Here is a 21,556-nt window from a genome sequence, read left to right as displayed (position 1 = left end):
TGGCTGTTCATTCAGTCAAGAGGATTCACAAGTAAAAGGCTCCTGAGGCATTAGTGTTGAATTTGGCGCAAAATGTATTGTGTTGTCGTGTAATATGAATGAACATACAATTTCAATCTTCATTAAAAAAGATCTATTAAAAAATAAAGACTTGCAAATTAAGAAAGTTTCTGTCCTGTCATGTGCCAAAAATAGTGAATGCTTTACGAATGTGCGTGTCATCCTTTAGAGCAGGGGCCAATTTAATTTTCCCATTATCATTCCAATATTAGTACATGTGTTGCAGAAGCAAGCGCAAAGGGAGAGTCAATCAAACCATTCATTAGGATCTCAGGTCAAAGGTTTGCCATTCCAAATGTCCTTATGTCAGAGGGCAGAAAGTCCAAACACCATTTAGATATCGGGTGGTATGAAATGAAGAGGCAAACAACAATGAATAAGCATTCGTTGCTGCTGTATTGATCTGGTCCTTAAGGGTTTTAGTTTAATGCCAATTATATTTAAAGATAGAAAGATTAATGCTCCAGGGTGCTTGCAAAATGACACCCCCTCCCCATCACAATGGCTGGGTGATGCAAGCCTGAGAGCATCACAATAGACCCATAGACATGAGAAAAACTCTGTACCTCTGAGTGTATGTGGGCCCATGGCTGTATCAAGGACAAGGCAAGAACAGGAGGTGGGTAAGGCGTCAGCACCAGAGGGTGTCCGATTGAGCCCTGTAAGCAACAGATGTTGGACCGTCCTTTAAAAGATTCTGAGGCTGATTTCAATTTTAACTTTGCTGCTGATTTAAGGATTGCTCAACCTTGACCCACGTCTAGTTTGTTTGGATAAGCCCTGGAATTCCTTTACAGCTTGTACTGGTGGGAGATGATGTGAGTTTATCAACTGCAACGGGATATGAGGCTTGTGTGCCACAAAAAGCAGGTCTAGTATTTTTTATAAGAAAGCCACTTAAGAAGGGAACTTTGGACAACCCTACCGAGAGCAAAAGTATTACACAGGAGGTAAGGGGGTCAGTGGGTCAACTGATACAATAAACTGACTCACAGTCAAATGTGCTAAATCCAAACACTACCAGTTTCGACATGTTCCTGGCTTTCTGTTTCATTTTTTAACAGATCCATTCCTATGTACCTCTGTGCTTTCAACAGATTTTTCGTTGTAAGGGAGGGACATACAGTAGGCCGTAAAACATTCCTGGGCAGGAAAGACTATGTAAAAGCAAGAGTAGCAGACAGCTTAAAAGAATCATCAGCAGAACCCTCTACACCTTCCCCAAAAAATATAAAATTATTTCTCTGCATGTATGTGCGTTGAACAGCGCAAGTAATTTGGTTAATGTCAGTGGATAAATGTCACTTTCCCATAGCGCAGGACAACATCACTTGTACAGGCCCCTTCTGCAAAGGCATTACCGCTGTAGAAAGCAGTGAAAAAGTGAGGCAGTGTGCAGTCACCCCTGACCCTTCACTGCCCTGATCGGCCACGATCGGCCAAGGACCTCTCTATAAGAGCTGAGGGTGGAATTTTTCTGGACCTCGGTAACTTAGGGAGACATGGCTAAATGGATCCTCAATCAACGGCCCAGCCTTTGCTCTGTGGCCTGTCCGAATATGTCTGTTCTCCAAATTACCTGCCACTGCCCAGGTGTCAGCTTGTGAGATGGAATGACCTCCCAGGAAGCATACTGGCAGATGATTTGCATAGGCACACCCCCTCTCCCTCTCTCTTAGCCCTGCTTACTCCACAGTAGCAAGTATCTGGGGAAAATATAGTGGTCGAGGTGGGGTAGCAGTAACTAGCAACTATGAGAAAGTAAATCTGGGGCACTTGGCGACCTGTGGGAAACAACTGCAGAGCTCAGTGCCCAGAACTTTGTGGCACAGGGAGGAGGTCTGTGGGATTTCAGTAACTTGGAGACATGCAACCTGGTCGGGAGTGCTTCAGGTCTCCTTCCTTGCATGTTCCAAGCAACTCAACAAAGCATCAACAGGCTGAGATACCAGCCACAGAGCCCCTTTCCACTTGATTAAAAGCCTAAAATCTTTTCCATGCAAACACATAGCCCCCGAATACCATATTTTCTTTGTTTTCTCTCTCTCTGTCTCTCTCTCCTCCCTCCCTCCCTCCCTCCCTCCCTCTCTCCCTCCCTCCCTCCCTCCTTTCCACCACCCACAACCCCCCTCCCTCTCCCTCGTCCTCTCCCTACCATTACTTTTAAGTTTCCCTGCACTGCAGCACATTGCGACAATGGTAATTCACAATGGGACTGTTTGAAAGTTACAGAAATCAAAAAAGAATCAACCAACTAAAAGCAGCCAAATCCGGAGTACACTGCTCAGCCACAATTAAAGATTAAGGCCTAGAAGCAAGTAAAGCTGTAGTTCAGAGCGATGTTTGCAAATAGCACCTTAAAGCAGTTTACGCTGGAGTGCACAACAAGGGGGAAAAGTGATAATACCGAGTTTGGTAGAATGGGATAAAAAAACAAAAGCAGCGTGCCACTTCTAAAAGTACAAGTCAAGAAATTGAAGGTGGTGGGGCTGTTCATTCAGTCAATAGGACTCACAAGTAAACGGCTCCCGAGGCATTAGTGTTGAATTTGGCGCAAAATGTATTGTGTTGTCGTGTAATATGTATGAACATACAATTTCAATCTTCATTAAAAAAGATGTATTAAAAAATAAAGACTTGCAGATTAAGAAAGTTTCTGTCCTGTCGTGTGCCAAAAATAGTGAATGCTTTACGAATGTGCGTGTCATCCTTTGAAGCAGGGGCCAATTCAATTTTCCCATTTTCATTCCAATATTAGTACATGTTTTGCTGAGGTACATAGGAAGTTAAGTTCAGTTAAGAAATGAAACAAAAAGCCTGGAAACATGTTGAAACAGGTAGGATTTGGACTTACAATAAACTGATTCACAGTCAGATGTGCTATCCCTTGACCCACTGACACCCCTACCTTTTGTGTAATCCTTTCGCTCTCAGCAGGGTTGTCCAAAGTTCCCTACTTAAAGAGACTTTCTTATAAAAATGATCCTAGACCTGTTTTTTATGGCCCACATGCCTCATATCCCGTTGCTCTTGATAAACTCACATCATCTCCCACCAATACAAGCTGTAAAAGATGTCAAGGGCATAGCCAAGGAAACTAAACGTGGGCTGAAGGTTGAGCAATCCTTAAATCAGCAGCAAAAATAACATTGAAATCAGCCTCAGAATCTCTTAAAGGATGGGCCAACACTGGTTGCTTGCAGGGCGCAATCGGGCAGCCTCTGGTGCTGACGCCTTAAGGCAAGCGCAAAGGGAGAGCCAACCAAACCATTGATTAGGACCTCTGGACTTTCTGCTCTTTGACATAAGGACATTTGTTATGGCAAACATTTGACCAAACCCCATTTAGAAGTCGGATGTTATGGGATTAAGCGGCAAACAGCAATTCATCAGCATTCTTTGCTGCTGTATTGATCTGGTCCTAAAGGGTTTGGTTTAATGCCAATTATATTTAAAGATAAAAAGATTCATGCTCAAGGGTGCTTGCAAATCGACACCCCCTCCCCATCACGATGGCTGTGTGATGCAAGCGTAAGAGCATCACAGAAGACCCATAGACATGAGAAACACTCTGTACCTCTGAGTGTATGTGGGCCCATGGCTGGATCAAGGACAAGGCAAGAACAGGAGATGGCTTAAGGTGTCAGCACCCAGGCTGCCCCATTGCGCGCTGCCAGCAACAGATATTGGACCATCCTTTAAGAGATTCTGAGGCTGATTTCAATGTTAACTTTGCTGCTGATTAAAGGATTGCTCAACCTTCGACCCGCGTCTAGTTTGCTTGGCTAAGCCCTGAAAATCTTTTACAGCTTATATTGGTGAGAGATGAAGTGAGTTTATCAAGGGCAACGGGATATGAGGCATGTGTGCCACAGAATGCAGGTCTAGGATCTTTTATATGAAATCCACTTTGGAAAACCCTACTGAGAAAAAAAGGATTACACAAAAGGAAAGGGGGTCAGTGGGTCAAGGGATAGCACATCTAACTGTTAGTTAATTGTAAGTCCAAATCCTACCCGTTTCCACATTTTTCCAGGCTTTTTGTTTCATTTCTTAACAGATCCATTCCTATGTACCTCTGTGCTTTCAACAGATTTTTCGTTGTAAGGGAGGGACATACAGTAGGCCGTAAAACATTCCTGGGGAGGAAAGACTCTATGTAAAAACAAGAGTAGCAGACAGCTTAAAAGAATCATCAGCAGAACCCTCTACACCTTCCCCAAAAAATATAAAATTATTTCTCTGCATGTATGTGCGTTGAACAGCGCAAGTAATTTGGTTAATGTCAGTGGATAAATGTCACTTTCCCATAGCGCAGGACAACATCACTTGTACAGGCCCCTTCTGCAAAGGCATTACCGCTGTAGAAAGCAGTGAAAAAGTGAGGCAGTGTGCTGTCACCCCTGACCCTTCACTGCCCTGATCGGCCACGATCGGCCAAGGACCTCTCTATAAGAGCTGAGGGTGGAATTTTTCTGGACCTCGGTAACTTAGGGAGACATGGCTAAATGGATCCTCAATCAACGGCCCAGCCTTTGCTCTGTGGCCTGTCCGAATATGTCTGTTCTCCAAATTACCTGCCACTGCCCAGGTGTCAGCTTGTGAGATGGAATGACCTCCCAGGAAGCATACTGGCAGATGATTTGCATAGGCACACCCCCTCTCCCTCTCTCTTAGCCCTGCTTACTCCACAGTAGCAAGTATCTGGGGAAAATATAGTGGTCGAGGTGGGGTAGCAGTAACTAGCAACTATGAGAAAGTAAATCTGGGGCACTTGGCGACCTGTGGGAAACAACTGCAGAGCTCAGTGCCCAGAACTTTGTGGCACAGGGAGGAGGTCTGTGGGATTTCAGTAACTTGGAGACATGCAACCTGGTCGGGAGTGCTTCAGGTCTCCTTCCTTGCATGTTCCAAGCAACTCAACAAAGCATCAACAGGCTGAGATACCAGCCACAGAGCCCCTTTCCACTTGATTAAAAGCCTAAAATCTTTTCCATGCAAACACATAGCCCCCGAATACCATATTTTCTTTGTTTTCTCTCTCTCTGTCTCTCTCTCCTCCCTCCCTCCCTCCCTCCCTCCCTCTCTCCCTCCCTCCCTCCCTCCTTTCCACCACCCACAACCCCCCTCCCTCTCCCTCGTCCTCTCCCTACCATTACTTTTAAGTTTCCCTGCACTGCAGCACATTGCGACAATGGTAATTCACAATGGGACTGTTTGAAAGTTACAGAAATCAAAAAAGAATCAACCAACTAAAAGCAGCCAAATCCGGAGTACACTGCTCAGCCACAATTAAAGATTAAGGCCTAGAAGCAAGTAAAGCTGTAGTTCAGAGCGATGTTTGCAAATAGCACCTTAAAGCAGTTTACGCTGGAGTGCACAACAAGGGGGAAAAGTGATAATACCGAGTTTGGTAGAATGGGATAAAAAAACAAAAGCAGCGTGCCACTTCTAAAAGTACAAGTCAAGAAATTGAAGGTGGTGGGGCTGTTCATTCAGTCAATAGGACTCACAAGTAAACGGCTCCCGAGGCATTAGTGTTGAATTTGGCGCAAAATGTATTGTGTTGTCGTGTAATATGTATGAACATACAATTTCAATCTTCATTAAAAAAGATGTATTAAAAAATAAAGACTTGCAGATTAAGAAAGTTTCTGTCCTGTCGTGTGCCAAAAATAGTGAATGCTTTACGAATGTGCGTGTCATCCTTTGAAGCAGGGGCCAATTCAATTTTGCCATTTTCATTCCAATATTAGTACATGTTTTGCTGAGGTACATAGGAAGTTAAGTTCAGTTAAGAAATGAAACAAAAAGCCTGGAAACATGTTGAAACAGGTAGGATTTGGACTTACAATAAACTGATTCACAGTCAGATGTGCTATCCCTTGACCCACTGACACCCCTACCTTTTGTGTAATCCTTTCGCTCTCAGCAGGGTTGTCCAAAGTTCCCTACTTAAAGAGACTTTCTTATAAAAATGATCCTAGACCTGTTTTTTATGGCCCACATGCCTCATATCCCGTTGCTCTTGATAAACTCACATCATCTCCCACCAATACAAGCTGTAAAAGATGTCAAGGGCATAGCCAAGGAAACTAAACGTGGGCTGAAGGTTGAGCAATCCTTAAATCAGCAGCAAAAATAACATTGAAATCAGCCTCAGAATCTCTTAAAGGATGGGCCAACACTGGTTGCTTGCAGGGCGCAATCGGGCAGCCTCTGGTGCTGACGCCTTAAGGCAAGCGCAAAGGGAGAGCCAACCAAACCATTGATTAGGACCTCTGGACTTTCTGCTCTTTGACATAAGGACATTTGTTATGGCAAACATTTGACCAAACCCCATTTAGAAGTCGGATGTTATGGGATTAAGCGGCAAACAGCAATTCATCAGCATTCTTTGCTGCTGTATTGATCTGGTCCTAAAGGGTTTGGTTTAATGCCAATTATATTTAAAGATAAAAAGATTCATGCTCAAGGGTGCTTGCAAATCGACACCCCCTCCCCATCACGATGGCTGTGTGATGCAAGCGTAAGAGCATCACAGAAGACCCATAGACATGAGAAACACTCTGTACCTCTGAGTGTATGTGGGCCCATGGCTGGATCAAGGACAAGGCAAGAACAGGAGATGGCTTAAGGTGTCAGCACCCAGGCTGCCCCATTGCGCGCTGCCAGCAACAGATATTGGACCATCCTTTAAGAGATTCTGAGGCTGATTTCAATGTTAACTTTGCTGCTGATTAAAGGATTGCTCAACCTTCGACCCGCGTCTAGTTTGCTTGGCTAAGCCCTGAAAATCTTTTACAGCTTATATTGGTGAGAGATGAAGTGAGTTTATCAAGGGCAACGGGATATGAGGCATGTGTGCCACAGAATGCAGGTCTAGGATCTTTTATATGAAATCCACTTTGGAAAACCCTACTGAGAAAAAAAGGATTACACAAAAGGAAAGGGGGTCAGTGGGTCAAGGGATAGCACATCTAACTGTTAGTTAATTGTAAGTCCAAATCCTACCCGTTTCCACATTTTTCCAGGCTTTTTGTTTCATTTCTTAACAGATCCATTCCTATGTACCTCTGTGCTTTCAACAGATTTTTCGTTGTAAGGGAGGGACATACAGTAGGCCGTAAAACATTCCTGGGGAGGAAAGACTCTATGTAAAAACAAGAGTAGCAGACAGCTTAAAAGAATCATCAGCAGAACCCTCTACACCTTCCCCAAAAAATATAAAATTATTTCTCTGCATGTATGTGCGTTGAACAGCGCAAGTAATTTGGTTAATGTCAGTGGATAAATGTCACTTTCCCATAGCGCAGGACAACATCACTTGTACAGGCCCCTTCTGCAAAGGCATTACCGCTGTAGAAAGCAGTGAAAAAGTGAGGCAGTGTGCAGTCACCCCTGACCCTTCACTGCCCTGATCGGCCACGATCGGCCAAGGACCTCTCTATAAGAGCTGAGGGTGGAATTTTTCTGGACCTCGGTAACTTAGGGAGACATGGCTAAATGGATCCTCAATCAACGGCCCAGCCTTTGCTCTGTGGCCTGTCCGAATATGTCTGTTCTCCAAATTACCTGCCACTGCCCAGGTGTCAGCTTGTGAGATGGAATGACCTCCCAGGAAGCATACTGGCAGATGATTTGCATAGGCACGCCCCCTCTCCCTCTCTCTTAGCCCTGCTTACTCCACAGTAGCAAGTATCTGGGGAAAATATAGTGGTCGAGGTGGGGTAGCAGTAACTAGCAACTATGAGAAAGTAAATCTGGGGCACTTGGCGACCTGTGGGAAACAACTGCAGAGCTCAGTGCCCAGAACTTTGTGGCACAGGGAGGAGGTCTGTGGGATTTCAGTGACTTGGAGACATGCAACCTGGTCGGGAGTGCTTCAGGTCTCCTTCCTTGCATGTTCCAAGCAACTCAACAAAGCATCAACAGGCTGAGATACCAGCCACAGAGCCCCTTTCCACTTGATTAAAAGCCTAAAATCTTTTCCATGCAAACACATAGCCCCCGAATACCATATTTTCTTTGTTTTCTCTCTCTCTGTCTCTCTCTCCTCCCTCCCTCCCTCCCTCCCTCCCTCACTCCTTCCCACCCTCCCGCCCTCTCTCTTCCCCCCTCTCCCTCTCCCTCAATCCTCCCATTAATTTTAAGTTTTCATGCACTGCAGCACATTGTGACAATGGTATTTCACAATGGGACTGTTTGAAAGTTACAGAAATCAAAAAAGAAATCAACCAACTATAAGCAGCCACGTCCGGAGTACACTGCTCAGCTCCAATTAAAGATTAAGGCCCAGAAGCAAGTAAAGCTGTAGTTCAGAGCGATCTTTGCAAATATCACCTCAAAGCAGTTTACGCTGGAGTGCAGAACAAGGGGGAAAGTGATAATACTGAGTTTGGTAGAATGGAATAAAAAAAACAAAAGAAGCATGCCACTTCTAAAAGTACAAGTCAAGAAATTCAAGGGGACGTGGCTGTTCATTCAGTCAAGAGGATTCACAAGTAAAAGGCTCCTGAGGCATTAGTGTTGAATTTGGCGCAAAATGTATTGTGTTGTCGTGTAATATGAATGAACATACAATTTCAATCTTCATTAAAAAAGATCTATTAAAAAATAAAGACTTGCAAATTAAGAAAGTTTCTGTCCTGTCATGTGCCAAAAATAGTGAATGCTTTACGAATGTGCGTGTCATCCTTTAGAGCAGGGGCCAATTTAATTTTCCCATTATCATTCCAATATTAGTACATGTGTTGCAGAAGCAAGCGCAAAGGGAGAGTCAATCAAACCATTCATTAGGATCTCAGGTCAAAGGTTTGCCATTCCAAATGTCCTTATGTCAGAGGGCAGAAAGTCCAAACACCATTTAGATATCGGGTGGTATGAAATGAAGAGGCAAACAACAATGAATAAGCATTCGTTGCTGCTGTATTGATCTGGTCCTTAAGGGTTTTAGTTTAATGCCAATTATATTTAAAGATAGAAAGATTAATGCTCCAGGGTGCTTGCAAAATGACACCCCCTCCCCATCACAATGGCTGGGTGATGCAAGCCTGAGAGCATCACAATAGACCCATAGACATGAGAAAAACTCTGTACCTCTGAGTGTATGTGGGCCCATGGCTGTATCAAGGACAAGGCAAGAACAGGAGGTGGGTAAGGCGTCAGCACCAGAGGGTGTCCGATTGAGCCCTGTAAGCAACAGATGTTGGACCGTCCTTTAAAAGATTCTGAGGCTGATTTCAATTTTAACTTTGCTGCTGATTTAAGGATTGCTCAACCTTGACCCACGTCTAGTTTGTTTGGATAAGCCCTGGAATTCCTTTACAGCTTGTACTGGTGGGAGATGATGTGAGTTTATCAACTGCAACGGGATATGAGGCTTGTGTGCCACAAAAAGCAGGTCTAGTATTTTTTATAAGAAAGCCACTTAAGAAGGGAACTTTGGACAACCCTACCGAGAGCAAAAGTATTACACAGGAGGTAAGGGGGTCAGTGGGTCAACTGATACAATAAACTGACTCACAGTCAAATGTGCTAAATCCAAACACTACCAGTTTCGACATGTTCCTGGCTTTCTGTTTCATTTTTTAACAGATCCATTCCTATGTACCTCTGTGCTTTCAACAGATTTTTCGTTGTAAGGGAGGGACATACAGTAGGCCGTAAAACATTCCTGGGCAGGAAAGACTATGTAAAAGCAAGAGTAGCAGACAGCTTAAAAGAATCATCAGCAGAACCCTCTACACCTTCCCCAAAAAATATAAAATTATTTCTCTGCATGTATGTGCGTTGAACAGCGCAAGTAATTTGGTTAATGTCAGTGGATAAATGTCACTTTCCCATAGCGCAGGACAACATCACTTGTACAGGCCCCTTCTGCAAAGGCATTACCGCTGTAGAAAGCAGTGAAAAAGTGAGGCAGTGTGCAGTCACCCCTGACCCTTCACTGCCCTGATCGGCCACGATCGGCCAAGGACCTCTCTATAAGAGCTGAGGGTGGAATTTTTCTGGACCTCGGTAACTTAGGGAGACATGGCTAAATGGATCCTCAATCAACGGCCCAGCCTTTGCTCTGTGGCCTGTCCGAATATGTCTGTTCTCCAAATTACCTGCCACTGCCCAGGTGTCAGCTTGTGAGATGGAATGACCTCCCAGGAAGCATACTGGCAGATGATTTGCATAGGCACACCCCCTCTCCCTCTCTCTTAGCCCTGCTTACTCCACAGTAGCAAGTATCTGGGGAAAATATAGTGGTCGAGGTGGGGTAGCAGTAACTAGCAACTATGAGAAAGTAAATCTGGGGCACTTGGCGACCTGTGGGAAACAACTGCAGAGCTCAGTGCCCAGAACTTTGTGGCACAGGGAGGAGGTCTGTGGGATTTCAGTAAATGGGAGACATGCAACCTGGTTGGGAGTGCTTCAGGTCTCCTTCCTTGCATGTTCCAAGCAACTCAACAAAGCATCAACAGGCTGAGATACCAGCCACAGAGCCCCTTTCCACTTGATTAAAAGCCTAAAATCTTTTCCATGCAAACACATAGCCCCCGAATACCATATTTTCTTTGTTTTCTCTCTCTCTGTCTCTCTCTCCTCCCTCCCTCCCTCCCTCCCTCCCTCCCTCTCTCCCTCCCTCCCTCCCTCCTTTCCACCACCCACAACCCCCCTCCCTCTCCCTCGTCCTCTCCCTACCATTACTTTTAAGTTTCCCTGCACTGCAGCACATTGCGACAATGGTAATTCACAATGGGACTGTTTGAAAGTTACAGAAATCAAAAAAGAATCAACCAACTAAAAGCAGCCAAATCCGGAGTACACTGCTCAGCCACAATTAAAGATTAAGGCCTAGAAGCAAGTAAAGCTGTAGTTCAGAGCGATGTTTGCAAATAGCACCTTAAAGCAGTTTACGCTGGAGTGCACAACAAGGGGGAAAAGTGATAATACCGAGTTTGGTAGAATGGGATAAAAAAACAAAAGCAGCGTGCCACTTCTAAAAGTACAAGTCAAGAAATTGAAGGTGGTGGGGCTGTTCATTCAGTCAATAGGACTCACAAGTAAACGGCTCCCGAGGCATTAGTGTTGAATTTGGCGCAAAATGTATTGTGTTGTCGTGTAATATGTATGAACATACAATTTCAATCTTCATTAAAAAAGATGTATTAAAAAATAAAGACTTGCAGATTAAGAAAGTTTCTGTCCTGTCGTGTGCCAAAAATAGTGAATGCTTTACGAATGTGCGTGTCATCCTTTGAAGCAGGGGCCAATTCAATTTTCCCATTTTCATTCCAATATTAGTACATGTTTTGCTGAGGTACATAGGAAGTTAAGTTCAGTTAAGAAATGAAACAAAAAGCCTGGAAACATGTTGAAACAGGTAGGATTTGGACTTACAATAAACTGATTCACAGTCAGATGTGCTATCCCTTGACCCACTGACACCCCTACCTTTTGTGTAATCCTTTCGCTCTCAGCAGGGTTGTCCAAAGTTCCCTACTTAAAGAGACTTTCTTATAAAAATGATCCTAGACCTGTTTTTTATGGCCCACATGCCTCATATCCCGTTGCTCTTGATAAACTCACATCATCTCCCACCAATACAAGCTGTAAAAGATGTCAAGGGCATAGCCAAGGAAACTAAACGTGGGCTGAAGGTTGAGCAATCCTTAAATCAGCAGCAAAAATAACATTGAAATCAGCCTCAGAATCTCTTAAAGGATGGGCCAACACTGGTTGCTTGCAGGGCGCAATCGGGCAGCCTCTGGTGCTGACGCCTTAAGGCAAGCGCAAAGGGAGAGCCAACCAAACCATTGATTAGGACCTCTGGACTTTCTGCTCTTTGACATAAGGACATTTGTTATGGCAAACATTTGACCAAACCCCATTTAGAAGTCGGATGTTATGGGATTAAGCGGCAAACAGCAATTCATCAGCATTCTTTGCTGCTGTATTGATCTGGTCCTAAAGGGTTTGGTTTAATGCCAATTATATTTAAAGATAAAAAGATTCATGCTCAAGGGTGCTTGCAAATCGACACCCCCTCCCCATCACGATGGCTGTGTGATGCAAGCGTAAGAGCATCACAGAAGACCCATAGACATGAGAAACACTCTGTACCTCTGAGTGTATGTGGGCCCATGGCTGGATCAAGGACAAGGCAAGAACAGGAGATGGCTTAAGGTGTCAGCACCCAGGCTGCCCCATTGCGCGCTGCCAGCAACAGATATTGGACCATCCTTTAAGAGATTCTGAGGCTGATTTCAATGTTAACTTTGCTGCTGATTAAAGGATTGCTCAACCTTCGACCCGCGTCTAGTTTGCTTGGCTAAGCCCTGAAAATCTTTTACAGCTTATATTGGTGAGAGATGAAGTGAGTTTATCAAGGGCAACGGGATATGAGGCATGTGTGCCACAGAATGCAGGTCTAGGATCTTTTATATGAAATCCACTTTGGAAAACCCTACTGAGAAAAAAAGGATTACACAAAAGGAAAGGGGGTCAGTGGGTCAAGGGATAGCACATCTAACTGTTAGTTAATTGTAAGTCCAAATCCTACCCGTTTCCACATTTTTCCAGGCTTTTTGTTTCATTTCTTAACAGATCCATTCCTATGTACCTCTGTGCTTTCAACAGATTTTTCGTTGTAAGGGAGGGACATACAGTAGGCCGTAAAACATTCCTGGGGAGGAAAGACTCTATGTAAAAACAAGAGTAGCAGACAGCTTAAAAGAATCATCAGCAGAACCCTCTACACCTTCCCCAAAAAATATAAAATTATTTCTCTGCATGTATGTGCGTTGAACAGCGCAAGTAATTTGGTTAATGTCAGTGGATAAATGTCACTTTCCCATAGCGCAGGACAACATCACTTGTACAGGCCCCTTCTGCAAAGGCATTACCGCTGTAGAAAGCAGTGAAAAAGTGAGGCAGTGTGCAGTCACCCCTGACCCTTCACTGCCCTGATCGGCCACGATCGGCCAAGGACCTCTCTATAAGAGCTGAGGGTGGAATTTTTCTGGACCTCGGTAACTTAGGGAGACATGGCTAAATGGATCCTCAATCAACGGCCCAGCCTTTGCTCTGTGGCCTGTCCGAATATGTCTGTTCTCCAAATTACCTGCCACTGCCCAGGTGTCAGCTTGTGAGATGGAATGACCTCCCAGGAAGCATACTGGCAGATGATTTGCATAGGCACGCCCCCTCTCCCTCTCTCTTAGCCCTGCTTACTCCACAGTAGCAAGTATCTGGGGAAAATATAGTGGTCGAGGTGGGGTAGCAGTAACTAGCAACTATGAGAAAGTAAATCTGGGGCACTTGGCGACCTGTGGGAAACAACTGCAGAGCTCAGTGCCCAGAACTTTGTGGCACAGGGAGGAGGTCTGTGGGATTTCAGTAACTTGGAGACATGCAACCTGGTCGGGAGTGCTTCAGGTCTCCTTCCTTGCATGTTCCAAGCAACTCAACAAAGCATCAACAGGCTGAGATACCAGCCACAGAGCCCCTTTCCACTTGATTAAAAGCCTAAAATCTTTTCCATGCAAACACATAGCCCCCGAATACCATATTTTCTTTGTTTTCTCTCTCTCTGTCTCTCTCTCCTCCCTCCCTCCCTCCCTCCCTCCCTCCCTCACTCCTTCCCACCCTCCCGCCCTCTCTCTTCCCCCCTCTCCCTCTCCCTCAATCCTCCCATTAATTTTAAGTTTTCATGCACTGCAGCACATTGTGACAATGGTATTTCACAATGGGACTGTTTGAAAGTTACAGAAATCAAAAAAGAAATCAACCAACTATAAGCAGCCACGTCCGGAGTACACTGCTCAGCTCCAATTAAAGATTAAGGCCCAGAAGCAAGTAAAGCTGTAGTTCAGAGCGATCTTTGCAAATATCACCTCAAAGCAGTTTACGCTGGAGTGCAGAACAAGGGGGAAAGTGATAATACTGAGTTTGGTAGAATGGAATAAAAAAAACAAAAGAAGCATGCCACTTCTAAAAGTACAAGTCAAGAAATTCAAGGGGACGTGGCTGTTCATTCAGTCAAGAGGATTCACAAGTAAAAGGCTCCTGAGGCATTAGTGTTGAATTTGGCGCAAAATGTATTGTGTTGTCGTGTAATATGAATGAACATACAATATCAATCTTCATTAAAAAAGATCTATTAAAAAATAAAGACTTGCAAATTAAGAAAGTTTCTGTCCTGTCATGTGCCAAAAATAGTGAATGCTTTACGAATGTGCGTGTCATCCTTTAGAGCAGGGGCCAATTTAATTTTCCCATTATCATTCCAATATTAGTACATGTGTTGCAGAAGCAAGCGCAAAGGGAGAGTCAATCAAACCATTCATTAGGATCTCAGGTCAAAGGTTTGCCATTCCAAATGTCCTTATGTCAGAGGGCAGAAAGTCCAAACACCATTTAGATATCGGGTGGTATGAAATGAAGAGGCAAACAACAATGAATAAGCATTCGTTGCTGCTGTATTGATCTGGTCCTTAAGGGTTTTAGTTTAATGCCAATTATATTTAAAGATAGAAAGATTAATGCTCCAGGGTGCTTGCAAAATGACACCCCCTCCCCATCACAATGGCTGGGTGATGCAAGCCTGAGAGCATCACAATAGACCCATAGACATGAGAAAAACTCTGTACCTCTGAGTGTATGTGGGCCCATGGCTGTATCAAGGACAAGGCAAGAACAGGAGGTGGGTAAGGCGTCAGCACCAGAGGGTGTCCGATTGAGCCCTGTAAGCAACAGATGTTGGACCGTCCTTTAAAAGATTCTGAGGCTGATTTCAATTTTAACTTTGCTGCTGATTTAAGGATTGCTCAACCTTGACCCACGTCTAGTTTGTTTGGATAAGCCCTGGAATTCCTTTACAGCTTGTACTGGTGGGAGATGATGTGAGTTTATCAACTGCAACGGGATATGAGGCTTGTGTGCCACAAAAAGCAGGTCTAGTATTTTTTATAAGAAAGCCACTTAAGAAGGGAACTTTGGACAACCCTACCGAGAGCAAAAGTATTACACAGGAGGTAAGGGGGTCAGTGGGTCAACTGATACAATAAACTGACTCACAGTCAAATGTGCTAAATCCAAACACTACCAGTTTCGACATGTTCCTGGCTTTCTGTTTCATTTTTTAACAGATCCATTCCTATGTACCTCTGTGCTTTCAACAGATTTTTCGTTGTAAGGGAGGGACATACAGTAGGCCGTAAAACATTCCTGGGCAGGAAAGACTATGTAAAAGCAAGAGTAGCAGACAGCTTAAAAGAATCATCAGCAGAACCCTCTACACCTTCCCCAAAAAATATAAAATTATTTCTCTGCATGTATGTGCGTTGAACAGCGCAAGTAATTTGGTTAATGTCAGTGGATAAATGTCACTTTCCCATAGCGCAGGACAACATCACTTGTACAGGCCCCTTCTGCAAAGGCATTACCGCTGTAGAAAGCAGTGAAAAAGTGAGGCAGTGTGCAGTCACCCCTGACCCTTCACTGCCCTGATCGGCCACGATCGGCCAAGGACCTCTCTATAAGAGCTGAGGGTGGAATTTTTCTGGACCTCGGTAACTTAGGGAGACATGGCTAAATGGATCCTCAATCAACGGCCCAGCCTTTGCTCTGTGGCCTGTCCGAATATGTCTGTTCTCCAAATTACCTGCCACTGCCCAGGTGTCAGCTTGTGAGATGGAATGACCTCCCAGGAAGCATACTGGCAGATGATTTGCATAGGCACACCCCCTCTCCCTCTCTCTTAGCCCTGCTTACTCCACAGTAGCAAGTATCTGGGGAAAATATAGTGGTCGAGGTGGGGTAGCAGTAACTAGCAACTATGAGAAAGTAAATCTGGGGCACTTGGCGACCTGTGGGAAACAACTGCAGAGCTCAGTGCCCAGAACTTTGTGGCACAGGGAGGAGGTCTGTGGGATTTCAGTAAATGGGAGACATGCAACCTGGTTGGGAGTGCTTCAGGTCTCCTTCCTTGCATGTTCCAAGCAACTCAACAAAGCATCAACAGGCTGAGATACCAGCCACAGAGCCCCTTTCCACTTGATTAAAAGCCTAAAATCTTTTCCATGCAAACACATAGCCCCCGAATACCATATTTTCTTTGTTTTCTCTCTCTCTGTCTCTCTCTCCTCCCTCCCTCCCTCCCTCCCTCCCTCTCTCCCTCCCTCCCTCCCTCCTTTCCACCACCCACAACCCCCCTCCCTCTCCCTCGTCCTCTCCCTACCATTACTTTTAAGTTTCCCTGCACTGCAGCACATTGCGACAATGGTAATTCACAATGGGACTGTTTGAAAGTTACAGAAATCAAAAAAGAATCAACCAACTAAAAGCAGCCAAATCCGGAGTACACTGCTCAGCCACAATTAAAGATTAAGGCCTAGAAGCAAGTAAAGCTGTAGTTCAGAGCGATGTTTGCAAATAGCACCTTAAAGCAGTTTACGCTGGAGTGCACAACAAGGGGGAAAAGTGATAATACCGAGTTTGGTAGAATGGGATAAAAAAACAAAAGCAGCGTGCCACTTCTAAAAGTACAAGTCAAGAAATTGAAGGTGGTGGGGCTGTTCATTCAGTCAATAGGACTCACAAGTAAACGGCTCCCGAGGCATTAGTGTTGAATTTGGCGCAAAATGTATTGTGTTGTCGTGTAATATGTATGAACATACAATTTCAATCTTCATTAAAAAAGATGTATTAAAAAATAAAGACTTGCAGATTAAGAAAGTTTCTGTCCTGTCGTGTGCCAAAAATAGTGAATGCTTTACGAATGTGCGTGTCATCCTTTGAAGCAGGGGCCAATTCAATTTTCCCATTTTCATTCCAATATTAGTACATGTTTTGCTGAGGTACATAGGAAGTTAAGTTCAGTTAAGAAATGAAACAAAAAGCCTGGAAACATGTTGAAACAGGTAGGATTTGGACTTACAATAAACTGATTCACAGTCAGATGTGCTATCCCTTGACCCACTGACACCCCTACCTTTTGTGTAATCCTTTCGCTCTCAGCAGGGTTGTCCAAAGTTCCCTACTTAAAGAGACTTTCTTATGAAAATGATCCTAGACCTGTTTTTTATGGCCCACATGCCTCATATCCCGTTGCTCTTGATAAACTCACATCATCTCCCACCAATACAAGCTGTAAAAGATGTCAAGGGCATAGCCAAGGAAACTAAACGTGGGCTGAAGGTTGAGCAATCCTTAAATCAGCAGCAAAAATAACATTGAAATCAGCCTCAGAATCTCTTAAAGGATGGGCCAACACTGGTTGCTTGCAGGGCGCAATCGGGCAGCCTCTGGTGCTGACGCCTTAAGGCAAGCGCAAAGGGAGAGCCAACCAAACCATTGATTAGGACCTCTGGACTTTCTGCTCTTTGACATAAGGACATTTGTTATGGCAAACATTTGACCAAACCCCATTTAGAAGTCGGATGTTATGGGATTAAGCGGCAAACAGCAATTCATCAGCATTCTTTGCTGCTGTATTGATCTGGTCCTAAAGGGTTTGGTTTAATGCCAATTATATTTAAAGATAAAAAGATTCATGCTCAAGGGTGCTTGCAAATCGACACCCCCTCCCCATCACGATGGCTGTGTGATGCAAGCGTAAGAGCATCACAGAAGACCCATAGACATGAGAAACACTCTGTACCTCTGAGTGTATGTGGGCCCATGGCTGGATCAAGGACAAGGCAAGAACAGGAGATGGCTTAAGGTGTCAGCACCCAGGCTGCCCCATTGCGCGCTGCCAGCAACAGATATTGGACCATCCTTTAAGAGATTCTGAGGCTGATTTCAATGTTAACTTTGCTGCTGATTAAAGGATTGCTCAACCTTCGACCCGCGTCTAGTTTGCTTGGCTAAGCCCTGAAAATCTTTTACAGCTTATATTGGTGAGAGATGAAGTGAGTTTATCAAGGGCAACGGGATATGAGGCATGTGTGCCACAGAATGCAGGTCTAGGATCTTTTATATGAAATCCACTTTGGAAAACCCTACTGAGAAAAAAAGGATTACACAAAAGGAAAGGGGGTCAGTGGGTCAAGGGATAGCACATCTAACTGTTAGTTAATTGTAAGTCCAAATCCTACCCGTTTCCACATTTTTCCAGGCTTTTTGTTTCATTTCTTAACAGATCCATTCCTATGTACCTCTGTGCTTTCAACAGATTTTTCGTTGTAAGGGAGGGACATACAGTAGGCCGTAAAACATTCCTGGGGAGGAAAGACTCTATGTAAAAACAAGAGTAGCAGACAGCTTAAAAGAATCATCAGCAGAACCCTCTACACCTTCCCCAAAAAATATAAAATTATTTCTCTGCATGTATGTGCGTTGAACAGCGCAAGTAATTTGGTTAATGTCAGTGGATAAATGTCACTTTCCCATAGCGCAGGACAACATCACTTGTACAGGCCCCTTCTGCAAAGGCATTACCGCTGTAGAAAGCAGTGAAAAAGTGAGGCAGTGTGCAGTCACCCCTGACCCTTCACTGCCCTGATCGGCCACGATCGGCCAAGGACCTCTCTATAAGAGCTGAGGGTGGAATTTTTCTGGACCTCGGTAACTTAGGGAGACATGGCTAAATGGATCCTCAATCAACGGCCCAGCCTTTGCTCTGTGGCCTGTCCGAATATGTCTGTTCTCCAAATTACCTGCCACTGCCCAGGTGTCAGCTTGTGAGATGGAATGACCTCCCAGGAAGCATACTGGCAGATGATTTGCATAGGCACACCCCCTCTCCCTCTCTCTTAGCCCTGCTTACTCCACAGTAGCAAGTATCTGGGGAAAATATAGTGGTCGAGGTGGGGTAGCAGTAACTAGCAACTATGAGAAAGTAAATCTGGGGCACTTGGCGACCTGTGGGAAACAACTGCAGAGCTCAGTGCCCAGAACTTTGTGGCACAGGGAGGAGGTCTGTGGGATTTCAGTAACTTGGAGACATGCAACCTGGTCGGGAGTGCTTCAGGTCTCCTTCCTTGCATGTTCCAAGCAACTCAACAAAGCATCAACAGGCTGAGATACCAGCCACAGAGCCCCTTTCCACTTGATTAAAAGCCTAAAATCTTTTCCATGCAAACACATAGCCCCCGAATACCATATTTTCTTTGTTTTCTCTCTCTCTGTCTCTCTCTCCTCCCTCCCTCCCTCCCTCCCTCCCTCACTCCTTCCCACCCTCCCGCCCTCTCTCTTCCCCCCTCTCCCTCTCCCTCAATCCTCCCATTAATTTTAAGTTTTCATGCACTGCAGCACATTGTGACAATGGTATTTCACAATGGGACTGTTTGAAAGTTACAGAAATCAAAAAAGAAATCAACCAACTATAAGCAGCCACGTCCGGAGTACACTGCTCAGCTCCAATTAAAGATTAAGGCCCAGAAGCAAGTAAAGCTGTAGTTCAGAGCGATCTTTGCAAATATCACCTCAAAGCAGTTTACGCTGGAGTGCAGAACAAGGGGGAAAGTGATAATACTGAGTTTGGTAGAATGGAATAAAAAAAACAAAAGAAGCATGCCACTTCTAAAAGTACAAGTCAAGAAATTCAAGGGGACGTGGCTGTTCATTCAGTCAAGAGGATTCACAAGTAAAAGGCTCCTGAGGCATTAGTGTTGAATTTGGCGCAAAATGTATTGTGTTGTCGTGTAATATGAATGAACATACAATTTCAATCTTCATTAAAAAAGATCTATTAAAAAATAAAGACTTGCAAATTAAGAAAGTTTCTGTCCTGTCATGTGCCAAAAATAGTGAATGCTTTACGAATGTGCGTGTCATCCTTTAGAGCAGGGGCCAATTTAATTTTCCCATTATCATTCCAATATTAGTACATGTGTTGCAGAAGCAAGCGCAAAGGGAGAGTCAATCAAACCATTCATTAGGATCTCAGGTCAAAGGTTTGCCATTCCAAATGTCCTTATGTCAGAGGGCAGAAAGTCCAAACACCATTTAGATATCGGGTGGTATGAAATGAAGAGGCAAACAACAATGAATAAGCATTCGTTGCTGCTGTATTGATCTGGTCCTTAAGGGTTTTAGTTTAATGCCAATTATATTTAAAGATAGAAAGATTAATGCTCCAGGGTGCTTGCAAAATGACACCCCCTCCCCATCACAATGGCTGGGTGATGCAAGCCTGAGAGCATCACAATAGACCCATAGACATGAGAAAAACTCTGTACCTCTGAGTGTATGTGGGCCCATGGCTGTATCAAGGACAAGGCAAGAACAGGAGGTGGGTAAGGCGTCAGCACCAGAGGGTGTCCGATTGAGCCCTGTAAGCAACAGATGTTGGACCGTCCTTTAAAAGATTCTGAGGCTGATTTCAATTTTAACTTTGCTGCTGATTTAAGGATTGCTCAACCTTGACCCACGTCTAGTTTGTTTGGATAAGCCCTGGAATTCCTTTACAGCTTGTACTGGTGGGAGATGATGTGAGTTTATCAACTGCAACGGGATATGAGGCTTGTGTGCCACAAAAAGCAGGTCTAGTATTTTTTATAAGAAAGCCACTTAAGAAGGGAACTTTGGACAACCCTACCGAGAGCAAAAGTATTACACAGGAGGTAAGGGGGTCAGTGGGTCAACTGATACAATAAACTGACTCACAGTCAAATGTGCTAAATCCAAACACTACCAGTTTCGACATGTTCCTGGCTTTCTGTTTCATTTTTTAACAGATCCATTCCTATGTACCTCTGTGCTTTCAACAGATTTTTCGTTGTAAGGGAGGGACATACAGTAGGCCGTAAAACATTCCTGGGCAGGAAAGACTATGTAAAAGCAAGAGTAGCAGACAGCTTAAAAGAATCATCAGCAGAACCCTCTACACCTTCCCCAAAAAATATAAAATTATTTCTCTGCATGTATGTGCGTTGAACAGCGCAAGTAATTTGGTTAATGTCAGTGGATAAATGTCACTTTCCCATAGCGCAGGACAACATCACTTGTACAGGCCCCTTCTGCAAAGGCATTACCGCTGTAGAAAGCAGTGAAAAAGTGAGGCAGTGTGCAGTCACCCCTGACCCTTCACGGCCCTGATCGGCCACGATCGGCCAAGGACCTCTCTATGAGAGCTGAGGGTGGAATTTTCTGGACCTCGGTAACTTACGGAGACATGGCTAGAGGGATCCTCAATCAACGGCTCAGCCTTTGCTCTGTGGCCTGTCCGTATATGTCTGTTCTCCAAATTACCTGCCACTGCCCAGGTGTCAGCTGGTGAGATGGAATGACCTCCCAGGAAGCATACTGGCAGATGATTTGCATAGGCACACCCCCTCTCCCTCTCTCTTAGCCCTGCTTACTCCACAGTAGCAAGTATCTGGGGAAAATATAGTGGTCGAGGTGGGGTAGCAGTAACTAGCAACTATGAGAAAGTAAATCTGGGGCACTTGGCGACCTGTGGGAAACAACTGCAGAGCTCAGTGCCCAGAACTTTGTGGCACAGGGAGGAGGTCTGTGGGATTTCAGTAACTTGGAGACATGCAACCTGGTCGGGAGT

General features: G+C 44.5%; 4 non-coding genes across 4 annotated transcripts; all 4 read right to left on the bottom strand.

Annotated features, from left to right (window-relative positions):
• Positions 1 to 187: 187 nt before the first annotated feature.
• LOC138568612 (U6 spliceosomal RNA) lies at positions 188 to 294 on the bottom strand. The gene has a single exon (XR_011302931.1). It is a non-coding gene; the product is annotated as a U6 spliceosomal RNA (small nuclear RNA).
• Positions 295 to 8,720: 8,426 nt separating this feature from the next.
• LOC138568610 (U6 spliceosomal RNA) lies at positions 8,721 to 8,827 on the bottom strand. The gene has a single exon (XR_011302930.1). It is a non-coding gene; the product is annotated as a U6 spliceosomal RNA (small nuclear RNA).
• A 5,436-nt stretch (positions 8,828 to 14,263) lies between these two features.
• LOC138568609 (U6 spliceosomal RNA) lies at positions 14,264 to 14,370 on the bottom strand. Its single transcript, XR_011302929.1, has one exon. It is a non-coding gene; the product is annotated as a U6 spliceosomal RNA (small nuclear RNA).
• A 5,428-nt stretch (positions 14,371 to 19,798) lies between these two features.
• On the bottom strand, positions 19,799 to 19,905 carry LOC138568608 (U6 spliceosomal RNA). Its single transcript, XR_011302928.1, has one exon. It is a non-coding gene; the product is annotated as a U6 spliceosomal RNA (small nuclear RNA).
• Positions 19,906 to 21,556: the final 1,651 nt, after the last annotated feature.

This window comes from Ambystoma mexicanum, chromosome 2p, assembly GCF_040938575.1.
Source record: "Ambystoma mexicanum isolate Mex_15411 chromosome 2p, UKY_AmexF1_1, whole genome shotgun sequence".
NCBI lineage: Eukaryota > Metazoa > Chordata > Amphibia > Caudata > Ambystomatidae > Ambystoma > Ambystoma mexicanum.
This window is presented reverse-complemented; position numbering and strand designations above follow the sequence as displayed.